This window comes from Buceros rhinoceros, unplaced genomic scaffold (assembly GCF_000710305.1).
Source record: "Buceros rhinoceros silvestris isolate BGI_N320 unplaced genomic scaffold, ASM71030v1 scaffold8632, whole genome shotgun sequence".
In the NCBI taxonomy this organism is placed as follows: domain Eukaryota; kingdom Metazoa; phylum Chordata; class Aves; order Bucerotiformes; family Bucerotidae; genus Buceros; species Buceros rhinoceros.
The window spans coordinates 18788-33393 of NW_010399459.1; the positions used below are offsets into that span (position 1 = coordinate 18788).

The 14606-nt window shown below is 43.1% G+C and overlaps 1 protein-coding gene across 1 annotated transcript in view; it reads left to right on the plus strand.

Annotated features, from left to right (window-relative positions):
• The window catches only part of CAMK2D (calcium/calmodulin-dependent protein kinase II delta), a gene marked incomplete at its 3' end in the record, with an annotated part of 92643 nt that overhangs the window by 18463 nt on the left and 59574 nt on the right, over window positions 1–14606 (plus strand). The gene's annotated exons all lie outside the window — the stretch shown is intronic.

Consider the following 14606-nt stretch of genomic DNA (forward strand, 5'->3'; position numbering starts at 1 on the left):
TTAGCCCTGTTTCAACACCTGGAAATACTGAGAGAGATGTTAAATTTTAAAGTGCTTTCCAGAAACTTGGCAATGAGCCATATTGAATTAGAAAAAGAGTCCAAGTCATATTCTTCACTGTAACAGTGATAAGAGTGTAGGTAGAAAAAAGACTGTGGGATCTGGCAAAATAACGTGGCCTAAAGGATGTAGCATTAAGAGAAGTTGAGGTCTAGTTTGCTGGTTATAGGAATAAGATTTTGGCATGTTCCTTGTGCTCCTTTTCCCTCCGATTTGCTTATGGTCTATGGAATACAGCTCTGAAATACATTATGTCAGGCATGCCTTTGGACTCTACCTTTCCGTTATTTTTCTGTGTGTTAAGAGACGGTTTGAAAACTAGAGGTAATTGCTATTGATACAGAAGGCTCTTAACAGGTGACAATAAACTGCACACGATGTGTGTTTGTGAAAACTATCAGAAAAAATAAAGGAGATAACTTAGATATAAAATTGTTTCCTTGTATTAGTCAAAACTACAGGAATGGGGACAGTAACATCTGCAATGGCTTGCTTTCTGAAGTGGGTGGTAAGGTGGTAAAAATGACAACTTGGATCTCTAGGATCAGCAACTAAGTACCTAAGAGTGAATCTTATGACAAGAATTTAGGTAAGTTCTAAAAGTGGCTGTATTTCAGGATCCGAGTAAGTAATTGAGTCAGTTGTGAAAATTTATATTACGGGATGCTCTCAGGAAACTATTCTGGCTCCCTGCTTGCTGTGTCCCTTGGCTAACTAATCAGACTGTGCAAAGGTTTTCTACCTCCTGGAGAACTTGTAAATATTCACATTTATGTATGGTTAAGGCATTTGAAGTCTTTCCAAAGGAAACAGCTGTAGATGTGCAGGGTGTACAGCTGCAAGCCCTCTTGATGTGACAGCCCATACGATAATGTCAAACTAATATGAAGTCTTCAAGAGTAGAAAATCTTTTGCCACCCAGGGAGGAATAAGATCCTCAATGCATTTGAGAAGACTAGTTAGCTTATCAGAAGGAATAAAGAGAAGTTATGGGACAGAGTTGAAGACCTGTCATTAACTGAAAGCTGGTTCAGGGAAGGGAATAAAAAATGGGAGGGAATGACCAGAAAGTTATTCTATACTTAATGGTGTGTATTCTGGGGATACTCCTCTCATTTCAAATACTCTGATTCAGATTTCCATTAGAAGGCAGTTAGAAACCATGCTGTGGAGATGCTGGAAGGAGTATCTGTATGGGGGCAGAACAGAGGGAAAAGGGAAATACTAGAGAAGTGGAATGTGATTAAGGTTAATTGAAGTATGCTGTGAAAACTAGTTAGATGTTCTGGTGTGCCCTTTCTGTACTAAGAGACAAATGTGGTTATGCAACAAATTGGAAATTTATCTTTTCAATAATTCACTTAACTTGCTGCCTTGAGACAAATATCATATATGGGAAAAAAGGATGATAAACTTCTGTGTCATTAAAGCCAGTATATTTGGAGTGAAATGCTATTTAAAAATTAAAGGGCTCACAGACTTATTCAGGTTGTTTTGCACTAGGAGAATAATCCCTTCTCCCCTTTGTACAGAATGACTGGAACAGTCCTGAAACATAGGTCTGTGTCATTTTTTATTCACGGTTGTTTTCTCTGTAACTTCAGAGAAGAATACAAACTTTCCTTTGGAGATAAACTCTTTCTTAGCACCACAGCAGGAGAACGGAAGATGAGGAAAGGTGTGGAGGTTTGACTCCAGCATTGGGGTGATCCATCCTACAGCTTGATTTAAAAACAAACGAACAAATACCCAAAAAACCAAAGGACATCCAGCCACTACCCTTTTTCAGTCTGGCTGTCCTAATGTTCCAGTACCTTGTAAGCCGAGTTATTGCTGTTCTACCTGAATTAGCAGTTTGCCACCACCTTTGGTTATGGAATGCGAGACGAAATGAATTAGTCATCTGGGAATGAGTGTATATTAAATTTAGGAGCTGACAGGACTGCGCATCATGCTTTGACTTTCTCTGCTTTTAGAAATGGCATTTGTCTTTGTTTGCACTTGAGCTTTGTTTTCTTAATCTTCAGCATGTTAGAATAACACGTAATGCTGCTGAGAACTAATGCTGGTGTGCTTACCTGTGCTCACACTATTGCATGTAGCTTTTTGCCCTCCAGGTTGCAAAGAATTTTTCTGCTAGTTTGTGGGGGCTTTTTTTGGTGGTGGGCAGGGGGAAAGATAGCAAAGGGAAAGCCTCAAGAACCAGTAATGTAGCATTCCATGATGCTGTTTCTAGAAGTTCTGTGTGGTGCATGTCTACATAAAAGACACTTGGGAAGCTCTTTTTCCAATTTTTTTTCCACTTCCTATGAAAAAGAATTTAAATACTGTGAAGGAGGATGCGAAACACAGTCCTGCCAGGCTCAGTCCTGTGAACTGCTTGGATGTGGCACGTGGTTGGAAATAACTTTTTACGCTGGAGCTATAAACATCATTCTTCTCTCTGTGGATTATATCCTAGTCACTTCCAAACAAACAGGGTATCTGTTCATGACCAGAAATTCAGGTTGATTTAAGCAGTATTTGAATTGAAAGCACGAAGAGCATGATGTCAAGCCTTCTCTGTGGAAAATATTGTAAGTTATTAGCTGATTCAATGCACAAGTCATAGAGATATCAACTGTATTAGTGACTGAAAGCCCTGGTGATTCTGCAGGTTTTGCAGAACACTGAAACACTGCAACACATTGGGTAGGTACTTCTCTGACTCTTAAGAGTGGGTTTTAACTGTTGCCGGCGCTGACTCTTCTAGCAAGAAGCATGTGAGCTTCTCCTGTGTTCAGCAGCTTCCAAGAACACACATAATTTCAGACTATCAGCTGAAGTGAGACTTCACTATCCAGGGTCTGGCTGTTTGAGGGTGGGGGGGAAAAATACACATTTGTTCCTTTAAGTTGCTTATGTGCCTGAAACTTAAGGATGTGGTCACACATCTTTATAAAGCCGTGATGTGATCGCTAACCCCCAAAGCTTTGAACATTTTTTCTTCAGTAAAAAATAGGAGGTGGTGTGGGTTTTTTCCAGTTGCCGTGTTTTAAAATTAAGTGTTCATTTTTAAATCATGAGGTATACCTTAACTGCAAACTGTAGATCTTTAAAGCCATCCTTCTCTTAACTGTCAATTCATTTGGAATAACTGTAAAACCAAATGAAGGGCAAATAGTACTTGGTTTTGAATTATCGGTGTTTATGGAAAAGCAAACTGTTTCCTTCCCTCCTGCCCTTGCCACAATAAGGGTATTGCTTTTGCACAGTGTAAACTGCATTTAGGTAATGGTCTTGTGCTTAAGAGCTTCTAGTTAATGAGACCTATTAACAACGATGAAAAATGGCATCCTTAAAGTGCAGACCTAGTCAGAAAAATGATTCTCCAAGAATGACTGGACGGCTGTGTGCTCTTTCTTGCCTTATTTAATTTAGGGGGTGGGGGAGGAGCACAGTTTTGGCTCTGAAACTAATTATTCTCCTGCAAATGTGCTCATGATCTGCAGTTTGCGCTGGGGATGTGCAGTGCTCAGGCTTGTAGTGCTAAAGAGCTTCCCAGACTGAGCCTAGCTGAGACTGGCATAGGCTTGACTTTGCTTTCCAAAGCTTCAGTGGGAGTAGCAGTAGTAAACACCAGTCTGCTGGAATGAGCACATGAGTCAGCAACATAGAGCAGCTGCATGGAGTGAGAAAGCCATGTTTTTACATAATTATTGATCTAGCTATGTTTGTGTTTTAGTGTGTCGCCACCTCTGCATCATGTGCTGTTTTAGTTGGGAAGGCTGTGCATTGCTTTTCAATGTGTGAATAATTCTGGTTAAGGAAAGGGGAGGACTGGCAATGACTATATTGGATTTGAAATACAAAAAACCTCCTCATGTTCTTGCTTTGGAGCTGTCACCAGAAGACTGCAAGGACGGTGTCTGTTCGTATGAATAAATAGTAAAGCATTACAGGCAAAGTCTAGAGAAGTGGAAGCTCTCTTTATCTTTGCCGTAGTGTCCTCCCACTCGGTACTGTTGTACTCATATCCATTATAATAATTTCCTTTTGAGATAGGACTGCCTTTCGTGCCTCTCTGCAGGCTTGGAATAGCTTTCCCTAATAAGGGACCAGCTTGTCTATCCCAATTGAAAAGAGTTTCTCTGGTTGTTCTCTTACTCCTCTGTTTGTGCCAAGTTCTTCTTTAGAATTATGACTTTCTGTGGTTACAGGCATTCTGTATATTCGGAGAACTTCTGCGATGTGGGACAAAGTGGGCAGGTTTTAGCACAAAGGGGAGATTTTCACATACTGGCATGTTTCTTCACCCATCTTGGGGGCAGCATTGATTGCTGGAGACAGGCTTGATTGGTTCTATACCCGGGCTGCCAGCTTAAGCTAATGGTACCAGACTATTTAGGATTTTAACTGGAGTGCGTCTTCTAATAAGGCACCCTTCCATTAACAGCTGTCTGTGGCAGAATCACATGCTTGAAGCTTTGTGGTCACAGACGGATAGGTAGTGGCTAGCTCAGTGGTGATTCCGCTGTCTCCTGGTGCTAAGCAGAAGGGTGTCAGTGTCTGCTCTCAAAGGAGCCAATTCTGTGCTATAATGAAAGCATTTCAAGCCACCTTGCTGTTATTTCTAGCAGCTGCATCTTCCCTGTGGAAGTAGAAGGGCTTTTAGGGATTCCCGTAATTTTTCAAGAAGTGTTATGTACTCGTACATCTGCCCTTCACAAAGAGGGGATTTGGAGAGCTTGCCACTGATCACTCAAACCCTGCTGTTGAGCCTACAGTGGGGGAGACTCAACTGCTTAAAAAGAAAACAGACTCCTGAAGCTGATTACATAAGGAAGTTAGAAACTGGTAGATACAGTAACATTGGCTATCAGCTTCAGTTAACATGGAGCCAAGAAAGGTGCTGGTGAGCTGCTGCATCCCTGGAGGAGCTGCGAGCTTGTTGAACAGGAAGTGGGCCAGTGTGAGGAGGAAGAAGTGGCTGGCAGCACAACCGCGAGCAGACTGCTAGTGGAGCTGTCCAGAGCACTGCTGTGTAGGTGAGAGGAGAAATTCGCTCTTGGTGCAAAACGTTTTGTGACCCGACAGCCAGAAACACTCAGCAGTGCCATGTTTTCATCTGTGTGGTTTGGCCAGATTTTCTTTTCCAGGTCTTGGTCTCCTGCTGTATGTTGCTACAAGGCCAAGATTTGTCAGTTTGACCCAGAAATGCAAGGATATGCCTGCACTCTGTTCTCCTAGACTGTTGTGTTTGAAGAGATTGGGATTTCTTTACTGGAAAATCAAAACTGAGAAGATTCCCCTCGGCTTTAATATGTTCTAGTATGATGTTGACAAAGGGAGGGGGGAAAAAGCAATTGCAAAGCTATACACAATGATATGAGCTTGCGCTAAAATTTGGGCCTTAGAATGGCCACTTGCTCTCCTTAGTTTTTCTGTTTTAGGGATGGAAGCACTGAGCACCCATGCTTCTGCTGGGCATGTTTTATTTAGACGTATCCAGTATTCCTGAAAGTAATTTTTTTTTTATTCATTGGAATCAGACATTTAGTCATGAGTTCTGTAATCACATCTGTGATGTGGTGTCACTATCAATTTGCATAGATGATATTAGTTCTTGATGGTGTGTTGTAAAACAATTTTTTTGGAACAGAACTTAAGTATGACCTTTTGTTTGGTTGGGGTTTTTAATGCATTATGCCTACTGACTCTAGATAAATGTTTTTCTTCTATCCCTTTATTGACTTGGTCATTCAGTGCTACAGCCCGGAGTTTTTTACTTGTGTTACTGGGTTAACTGTTGGCTGGTAGAAAAGGAAAGCTTTTTCATCTGTGAATCCTTCCCTAAGAGATAATGTCTTCTGCAGTAGCTGCCACTTCGCCTCCTCCTACTCTCTTCCTATGGCTTTTGAAAAGTGTACAGAAGAGCACGGGGAAGACAAGACAAGTTTGTCATAACCAACCATCTCTTTCATGTATTTTGACTGGAGTGGGTCAGTGTAAATGGCTGGCTACCTCTTCAAGATGCATTTCAAGTTTGAATATCAGAGCTTACTTTGTAAGTAGCTGGTGTTGAAGGGGAGGTGCCATTTATAGGACAAAGAAGTGCCCTTTATTAGAAGTGCCTATAGCAAAGGGATATCTCTCTGAGGCAATATTGACCTTTTCCTTGAAAAGAAGGTAAAAGTTGATGAGCTCTCTGTTGTCTGATCTTTTCTTACTCATAGCTTATGTGATAAGTAAGTCATTGCATTCAGGTATTCAGTTTTGGTATTAAATTCAGACACCAAACCCAATACCCACACTTTCTACCTGCCCCCACCCCCCTGCCCCTTTTGTTTGTCTCCATTCTTTCAGGTGTAGCTGGAATCTAATCAAAGCAAGTTCAATTGCTGGACAGGCAGCTTCTGTGGAAAAGCGGAGAGTCATACTGGACCTCAACCTTTTAAGATGCAGATTATTTTGAGTATCAGATTGTGTTGCTGCAGAGTAGTATATTCTTTTATTGATGGTGCTGTAGGCTACATTAATTGCTGTTTAAAGCACGTGAAAATCCAGTGCTATAAGGTGTTGTAGGAAATGCTGGGTGTTCTTTTTGCAGCCAGTACGAGCAATCTGGATCTGTATTTTATTTGAAGGGCGTTTCCAATTGTTCTTCTTAATGCTTAGTTGTGACCTGACTATATGTTAATGCATATTTTCTATGTGATAAATGGGACTTTAACAATTTGTGTGCTGAGTGGAAGGATCTTTCCTGTAACGTACACGTGAAATATTTGCTAATAAGCTGTCATGTTCTGGTTCACTCAGTCGCTGCTGAGGTAGATGATTAGAGGTGGTCTAATCATGCCCTCAGAGTTTTACTAAGCAGAATCTTATGAACTAAAACAGAAGCAAGTATTTTATCTTTGTAATAAGATTTCACATGCACAAGGATCTCAAAGTACGTCCCAAGCTGACTGTGCTAGTGGGACCATTGACTTGCAGTCATGGGCTGGGGAACCAGACCAAGGCTGTGTCTCAAATTGGAGCTGAACCTGAATGATCCTATTGAGTAACTCGGATATGATGAAGACAGTTAACTTGTTGGGAATATGATGTTTCAGCATAAAATCAGAAAAAATAACTAAGCCGTCTTTTGGGGGAGGGGTTGGTTATTGCTCTTTTAAAAGTGTGAGGAACGAAGGAAAACAGCCAGGTTTAACTTGTGCTGAAGGATGCAGGAAAATGCAAAATAAATCTGTGGTCTATTCTGTATTCCTGCCCAAATATGACTCATTGTTTCTCTTGTCTGGATTATATTGCTGGGAGCATCTGATCACCAGAGAGCTACAGACTGATTTTGCCCAGTGGTTAAGGCTCAAAGATGCATCTTGGTACCATAAAGGCAATCAGAATTCCCTATGGAGAGCCTCTTGTCAGACTAGCTGCCTTGGACAGGGCAAAATACGTTTCAACTTGGCAAAAGACACAGAAGAGTGGAAAAGCACCTTAGAGCTGCAGACATTTGGTTGTCTGAGATATACTGCCCTCTTTCCTCCTCTGACTTCTGAGAACGAGCTGTCCCAGGTCCTCCTACTTGTGGAACCTGCTTGTTTGATAAACAAAACAAACACTTCAAAATACCCTCTTTTCCTGATAAACTGGGTGTTTTCTCTCTCCAGACTGAATCCTTATCTTGTCTTCCCTGAGCTGCTGATGAGAGAGGCCAAGACAGGCTTATCTTAGCCCACAGTAGTGCAGGCTGCCATCAGCATGAGGCTGGCGCAGGGCTTTCTGCCAGCCCCAGCTCTTGGTGGTGTTGCCTGGCTCTTTCTTCTGAAACTCCTTCTTCCTATACTTGCCATGGCAATGTGATAACTCCTTTCCCCAGACCTGTCTTTACTTTCTTTGTTCCTCTGGTGCCATCTTTGTGATCTTTCTCTTAGAGTGCAGAGTTGTGTATAGGCTATAATAAATAAAAGCTCATCTAAGCAATCAGTGATGTGCTTTACTAGATGTTTTGCTAAGTTATTTTTCCCCTTAAAGTTTCCACTTCTAGTCACCAAGTCAGGTGTCCTAGCATTCTAATACTTGAGTGATTGTTGATGTGTACTCCCCATTCTGTCCTTTTAGGGCAAACTGGGAGTTTTAATAGTCTCCAGTTTTAATTTCAGATCATATAAATTCTTCAGTGCTCTGGCCTGCCTATTTCCTGATCAGCTAGAGAGAGAGAGAATTGCTCTGTATGCTGGAAGACACAGGAGGAGATGCTGCTCATTGCAAATTCTCCAGTATATTGAATGGATGGTGTAGCTATGTGTAGATTTGGGAGTCAATACATTCAGGTGTTGGCTGTCCCTGTTAAAGAGCAGTAGACAACCTGACAGATATTGGAGAGGTCCCTGGTTCTGACTGTAAGCAGCCAACTGCATACCTGTTTCTTGGGAAATCAGTGTGTTTCACTAGCTACCGAACTGCCTGATTCTAAAGAAGCGCTCTTTCAGTAGCAATGTCGTATTTGCCTTGCTATAATCCAGATTTCATGCAGCATCCTGGTATTACATGACTGGGGTTTTTCTTCTGTCTTTTAGGCACATGGTATAGGGCTCTGCAAGTCCTGGCTGTATTGCTGACTCCTTATGATTTTTTTCAAAGAAATTGTTTTATCCTCACTCTACTTTTTTTTTTAATCTGTGAAACTGGGTATTTTTCTTCAATATGTGATATGGGAATGGTAAACATTGATCTCGTTCTGTACTTAGGAAAATGATGACTTCTTACGTGAGTGCCAGGAATTAAAGGTATAATGTTGGAGGAGCTCTGAACAGTTGTCTTATGATGGATCAGATATTAGGGGTAGGCTAATTCAGTCAGAAGGCTAGAACATCATACACCCTGACATAAACCCTGACATAAAAGTTGGCACTAATTCTCAAAGCATCACAGAAAAGGAGAGTGGAATTTACCCTGTAGCTCCATGAGCTGTTGCAGCCAGTGTGAGCTGTGTGCTGCTGATGAAAGGAACAGCCATTTTTCTGACTATTTGTTCACTCCTTGCACCAACACAAATTCCATACAGTTATATAGAATATACAGTTATGGTCTTTATATAGTTCACAGTTAACCAGTGAACCAGGTTAATGATGGATCAGTTCGGCCATCCAGTTCAATGTGCTGCTGCAAAATTGCTCGTGCCAGCGTCTGAAGCAAAGAGGATGCAGGACCATTAGGAAACAGGCAGGGTAAGGATGGAACTGTAGTGACTGCCAGTGTTACAACAAAGGGACGTCCTGTACCTGCTGTTGGACAAATCTGCACCACAGGTAGTGCCAGCAAAGCAATCTCTTTCTTCCTAGAGATAGTCCAGAAATCTGGCTTTATCTTACCTGTGGCCTTTTGAGGAAAAAGGTGAGGAGAATCAGTGCAGTGGTGGGACCTTTAGCTCATACTGCTGTACTTCTGGAATCCTCAATTCCAGTAGCTTAGCTAAGGAATCAAAAATGCCACTGCATCTCTGTAAAGCTGAATTACCAACATACCATCTGAAGGGAGGTTCTTCAGTCTAAATGGTGTCTTGCTGTGGTGATAACTTTGCTGGTGTGTGCTTGTCCTTGCTGTAGGAACATTTCTAATGCAACTTGCAGGAATTGCCTATGAAATATGTTTATTGGTAGATGTGATCCAGACAGAAACGAAGACCAGCAGTGGCTCGTATTCCCTACCTCTAGCAGGGAATTTCAGTGTTCTGAAAGTGTGGACTTGATCTGGTGGCATTGTTTTCTCCCTCTCATACAAGCCTCAGTTTCACTCTCTGAGGAGCAGGTACTGAACCTATAATTTGGGTCTGAGAGTGCTCTGATTAGATAATTAAAGCCACTGCACAGTTAAAGACAATGGCACACTGTCTTAAGATTGCTTGAATGAAGATACTCTCCTATGTTGCATCTCCCTCGTCTCTTTGGGAAGTCATTTCCTACGATTTGAGAGCTAGGCTCCAGGAGTGGGAGCAGGTTTCTCTGTGATCCCTCACAGTGTCATTGTCTACACGGTGAGTCACTGGTAAATGCCCGAGTTCTTATTTTTAGTCCTGTTATTGCCATCGGGCTGAAACCATTGGCCGATAAGAGACTTAAGCGAGGAGATAAACACATTAATCTCCCTAGGCCTTCCTCTCGGCTGCTGCCTCTGTGCCTTTGCGCATCTCAAGACGTAGCTTTTCCTGGACCATCAGACAGAATAATGTCCCCTCCATACCCTGGTGGGATGTAATTCAAAACTTTTCACTATTAAGGGCTGGACCTGGCAGGAATGACCTTCATACACATGGGTTTGCACATGCAGGTGGGGCAGTGTGCTTTGTCTGTGGTGAAGGCAAGGTGGGCAAGCTGTTGGTTTCCACCTCAGCACCTTTGCCATTGGGGCATTTCAAGGAGTATCCATTCTTTTCTTGGGTCCTATCACCAGACCACCTTTCCCTCAGGAAGAATCCTGAAACAAACTAACAGGATTATTTTGCATAAGCTTTCTGTAGCAATTGAAAAACTCTGTCCCCTTTGAGCTTATAAAGTATTCTGTTGACTTCTTGGGCGAGGCCACTGGTCTCAGTTATGTTGTGGCACTAATAACAGCTTGTGCATTCATCCTTGGGCTTCATTTTTCACTTGCTTTCCTGGCATGGCAAGGTAGTGGATATGGGAATACTGGTGAGTGCTTGTTTGCCCAATAGTGGGCTTGCGGTGGTGCAGACTGAACAGGGTGTTTTCTTTTGGCCCTTCCTCCTCATGGCTCTTTCCCAGCTACCTCTGATCCTGCAAAATGAACTGGTTTGCAGATCCCAGGTTCAAGCTCTTTGTTTTCTGTGCTATTTCTGTTAGCATTTGTGTCTCCAGCTTCAGGGAATGTTTTGCACCATGTGAATTTTAAGGCAAGAAAGGAGTGTGATCAGCTCTTCTTTACTATTTACTGTTATTGACTATTTGTTAACAGGATAGATTATTTTTTAAATTATGTGTTTTGAGGGTTCTGCTTGGGGAAGAAAAAGGAAGGAAAGACAAACTTGTGGGGCTTTGCTGCTTTTCCAGCAACAGTGCACTTCAACCCTTGTGGACCTTGTTTTTCCAAAAGTCCCAAAACACTCATCTAAAGCTGGTAGCACTATGTGACTATGGATGATTTGCTTCTTGGTTTCCTTGACTCAGTGGCCTCAGGTAGCCAGCTGTAGCTTATACTTTTGAGTGAGGTTCAGAATACCGAGCTCCTGGTAGTGTGCTGATGGTACAACAAGCATGTGCTTAACTTGGAGTTCAGTCCTGTTGATTATGGCTCAGTTCACAACAAGCATGTGCTTAACTTGGATGGAGTTCAGTCCTGTTGATTATGGCTCAGTTACTGTCATTCTTCTGACCTTCCTGGTCCAAAGCCTCTTTCAGTTCTGTGCCCTCCATTTTGCTCCACCGTGTGCCTTTGAGGATGGTCCAGTCTTTACAAAATTCAGAAACATGCTTTGAAAACCTCTTTTCTTTCTGATACCTGCCCTTTGGAGGGGAACAGATGAAGTCCTGAATGTTCGAGGCCTCCTGTTTTTCTTGGCAATCTCTTCTCTGGTACAGTTTTAAAGCACTTCTGACTGCCAGATCTGGAAGAAAATTAATTCAACCTAGGGGTTGAGCATGCTCAGGTGGAGATCTGAGGCATAAGTTGAACAAAGTAACTAACATATTGTCCCATCTGTTGGGTGATGTGATGTAAAAAGGTGGTGGTGGGGTGACCGCAGTTTTGAATGTGCAGGTGGTGCTGCCAGCATGCTGAGGTGAGGCACCTGCCCTGTGGGAACAAATTAGGCCTGGGTGTGACTGAACTTAACTGGATCTTCTCTGGAGGCTCAAACTTATGCAAAGCTGCTCCTGTTTGCTTCCTCCCCCATAGTACAAGATTTGAAATGCAGACCTAGTGTGGGAGAGCACAGCACCTGTGCATGCCGGTAGCTTGTGCTCAGAGACCACCGTCCTGGAACTGCTGTGTATGTATTTGTAAATCTCTGCAACCATTGAGCTGGAGATTGACGCTGCTTGCTCATCACACTGAAGACAGAGTTGACTGTGGTCAGTGGAGTTGTGAGATATGAAGTGTAATCATTTCACCCACATGTGATGTTAGTTCCTGGAGCTGCTCTTCATGTGTCTCTCCCTTTAGATATGTTTTTCTGTTATTAATTATTCTGTAGGACTTGTCTCTGGATGTGTTTACTATTTGAGTGGGAAAGTGTGCAGGACTGGACAAATAAAGCATCTGTATTTTATGTCTCCATTTTTTCCCTCTTTCTCTCTGTTCCTCTTATCCCACTTATCTTAGTTGATATACTAGTACTGAGTATCTGAAGCTGATGAAGAGAGAGCTTGGTCTCTGCTGGCAGTATAGCAGAAGGTGTGATTGCAGCATGAAGGACATACTCCACTAACTTTATTCTCAGTAGTGTAGAGATAATAGCATTGAAGTCACAGTGATGTGGACTTCATTGTGGGCTAGCGACTTAAGCATATAGGTAGGTTGCCAGCAGGCCTGTACAGTTTGTGTTTAAAGTCCATGAATCCCACTATTACCACTCCTGCTAGTGAGTGTAGTGCTAACGTGTATATGTCTACTCATGCTGTGATTAAACCTTTGGTTGCAGAGTAGACTCCTCCATGAAGCTTTGAGGCTCTTTTGCAAGGGCAGAAGGTGCCCAGCAGGAACAATATTCGAAGCTGAGTGTCTTGTCTCCTGCTTGTGAGTGCCAGCTCCAGAGGAAATTGTTATGCAGTTTGCTTATCACCTCAATTTTACTCCAGCTCTTGCTCTGCAGCTGCACTTTTAAAGTTAAGGTCTTGGCTTCCCAGAGAACAGCTGCTTATGGTATCCCCTTGCACAGGGTCTTGCTCGCTAAAGCCCAGCCTCCTGGACCTTTTCCAGCCCCTAACCCTATGGAGGAAAACCTGTGTGACCACAACAGCTTTGGCTACAGTGCTGGATGCATCATTGTCAGATCCTGGAGAAGGGTGACTTCTGTCCCCTTTGAGGTAAGGAGGCAGGTGGATGGAAGATGCTGGTTAAAGCAACCCATCTGTCTATTCAGGACAAAGCAGCAAAGAGAAGGCAGTGGAAAACCTGGGCTTTTGATAGCCCATGTCTGTGTTAAACTGGTGGTGTTTTAGGGATGCTGATGTTCTTAACACCCAGAGGTCAAGAAACGTAGTACTGTGGCCGTTGTTTGCCTCGGCAATTACTGTGACTTCTGTGGCTTCTGAAATGTCAAAAAGGGTCTGAAATCTAGGCAAGTGACAAAAAAGCCCAGCCCATGTGCTGCATCATGCTTTGCTTTGCTCTTCCACGCTCCTTTCCTGCCCAAGGAATGGAAATACAGCTGTGGCATATGTATTCCTAACCACAGCTATCCACCCTGGAAGACTCTGGGAGCTGTTAGCTGTGTTGGTTTTTAAGACCCAGCAGCTGAGTTGTGGTTTTCTGGGGGATTTTGGTTTGAAGAGGCCTTGGGGTTTTTTCCAAAGCTCCGGAGAAAATTGTTCTTGAGAAGGTGACTCTGCTCTGCCCTGTGGGTATGTCAGCCCTGCAGCTCCCCAGGGCAGATGCCTGGAGTGCTGCAGAGATAGACAAGAACTGTGGGGATAGCAGAGCTGAACCCAAGACCACCTTTGGTCTGATTCTTGGAATCAAAATAACAGATAACTGGCTGTTACCCTGTGTGTTTTGGGTGATAATGGACAGGTGTTGACAACTGCATTTTGCTGGTGCTTGGGTCTTGACACAAGGCTCACCAACTATACTGGCTGTGATCATTGCAGTGACGGCCACGCAGAAATTATCCTCCTGTTCCCCTCAGAGACCTTTTCCTGGCATCCGAAGCTGTATCTGTTGTATGCTTTCTACAGTTTGCTGAGCAAGTTTAAGAGTCACTCTTCCTGTTCACTTGGCACATCCACAGCTCTAGACCTATTGTTCTGTATTGTAAGGGTATTTTTTCCCTTGCTCTGGACATCGCCATAGATTTATTCCAGGCTGCTCTTAGCATTTCTTCTTGGGTTCTCTGAAGCTGAATGTTCGACAGTGAAGGTGGTTTATCCTTGCTGGATGGGATGCAGCTTTCCTGCATCCATAGTGTGATAAAGTGATGAGTCTTGAAAATCTTCGTTGACCTGTTCTGCAGGACTTGTCCAACCTCTCTTCCTGCATTAGACAGACTTTCGCACAGGAAAACAGCTTACATGCAAACTGGCCAAGCTGCCTTCTGTGGTTCCTTTGCAGTAACATCAGCTCCATTTCTGCTGCTGCTTCTGCTGGGTGCTGTCGTGAAATCCTGTCCCTTGTGGTGCAGTTCCCTCTCCCCCTTTCTCTTCCCCAAGCACATCCACAGATGCTCTGTACTGTCCCTGCTGTGGACCTCCTCTCTGAGCATTCAGTTTTCCAGTGTTCCTGCTGCCCCTCAGTCACATATAACTCTGGGTACGCTGTCTGTGTTGTCCTCCTTTTCAGTATTGGTTTGCAGTTAGCATGTGCTCTGAACCTTGCTTCCCACTTGTGTA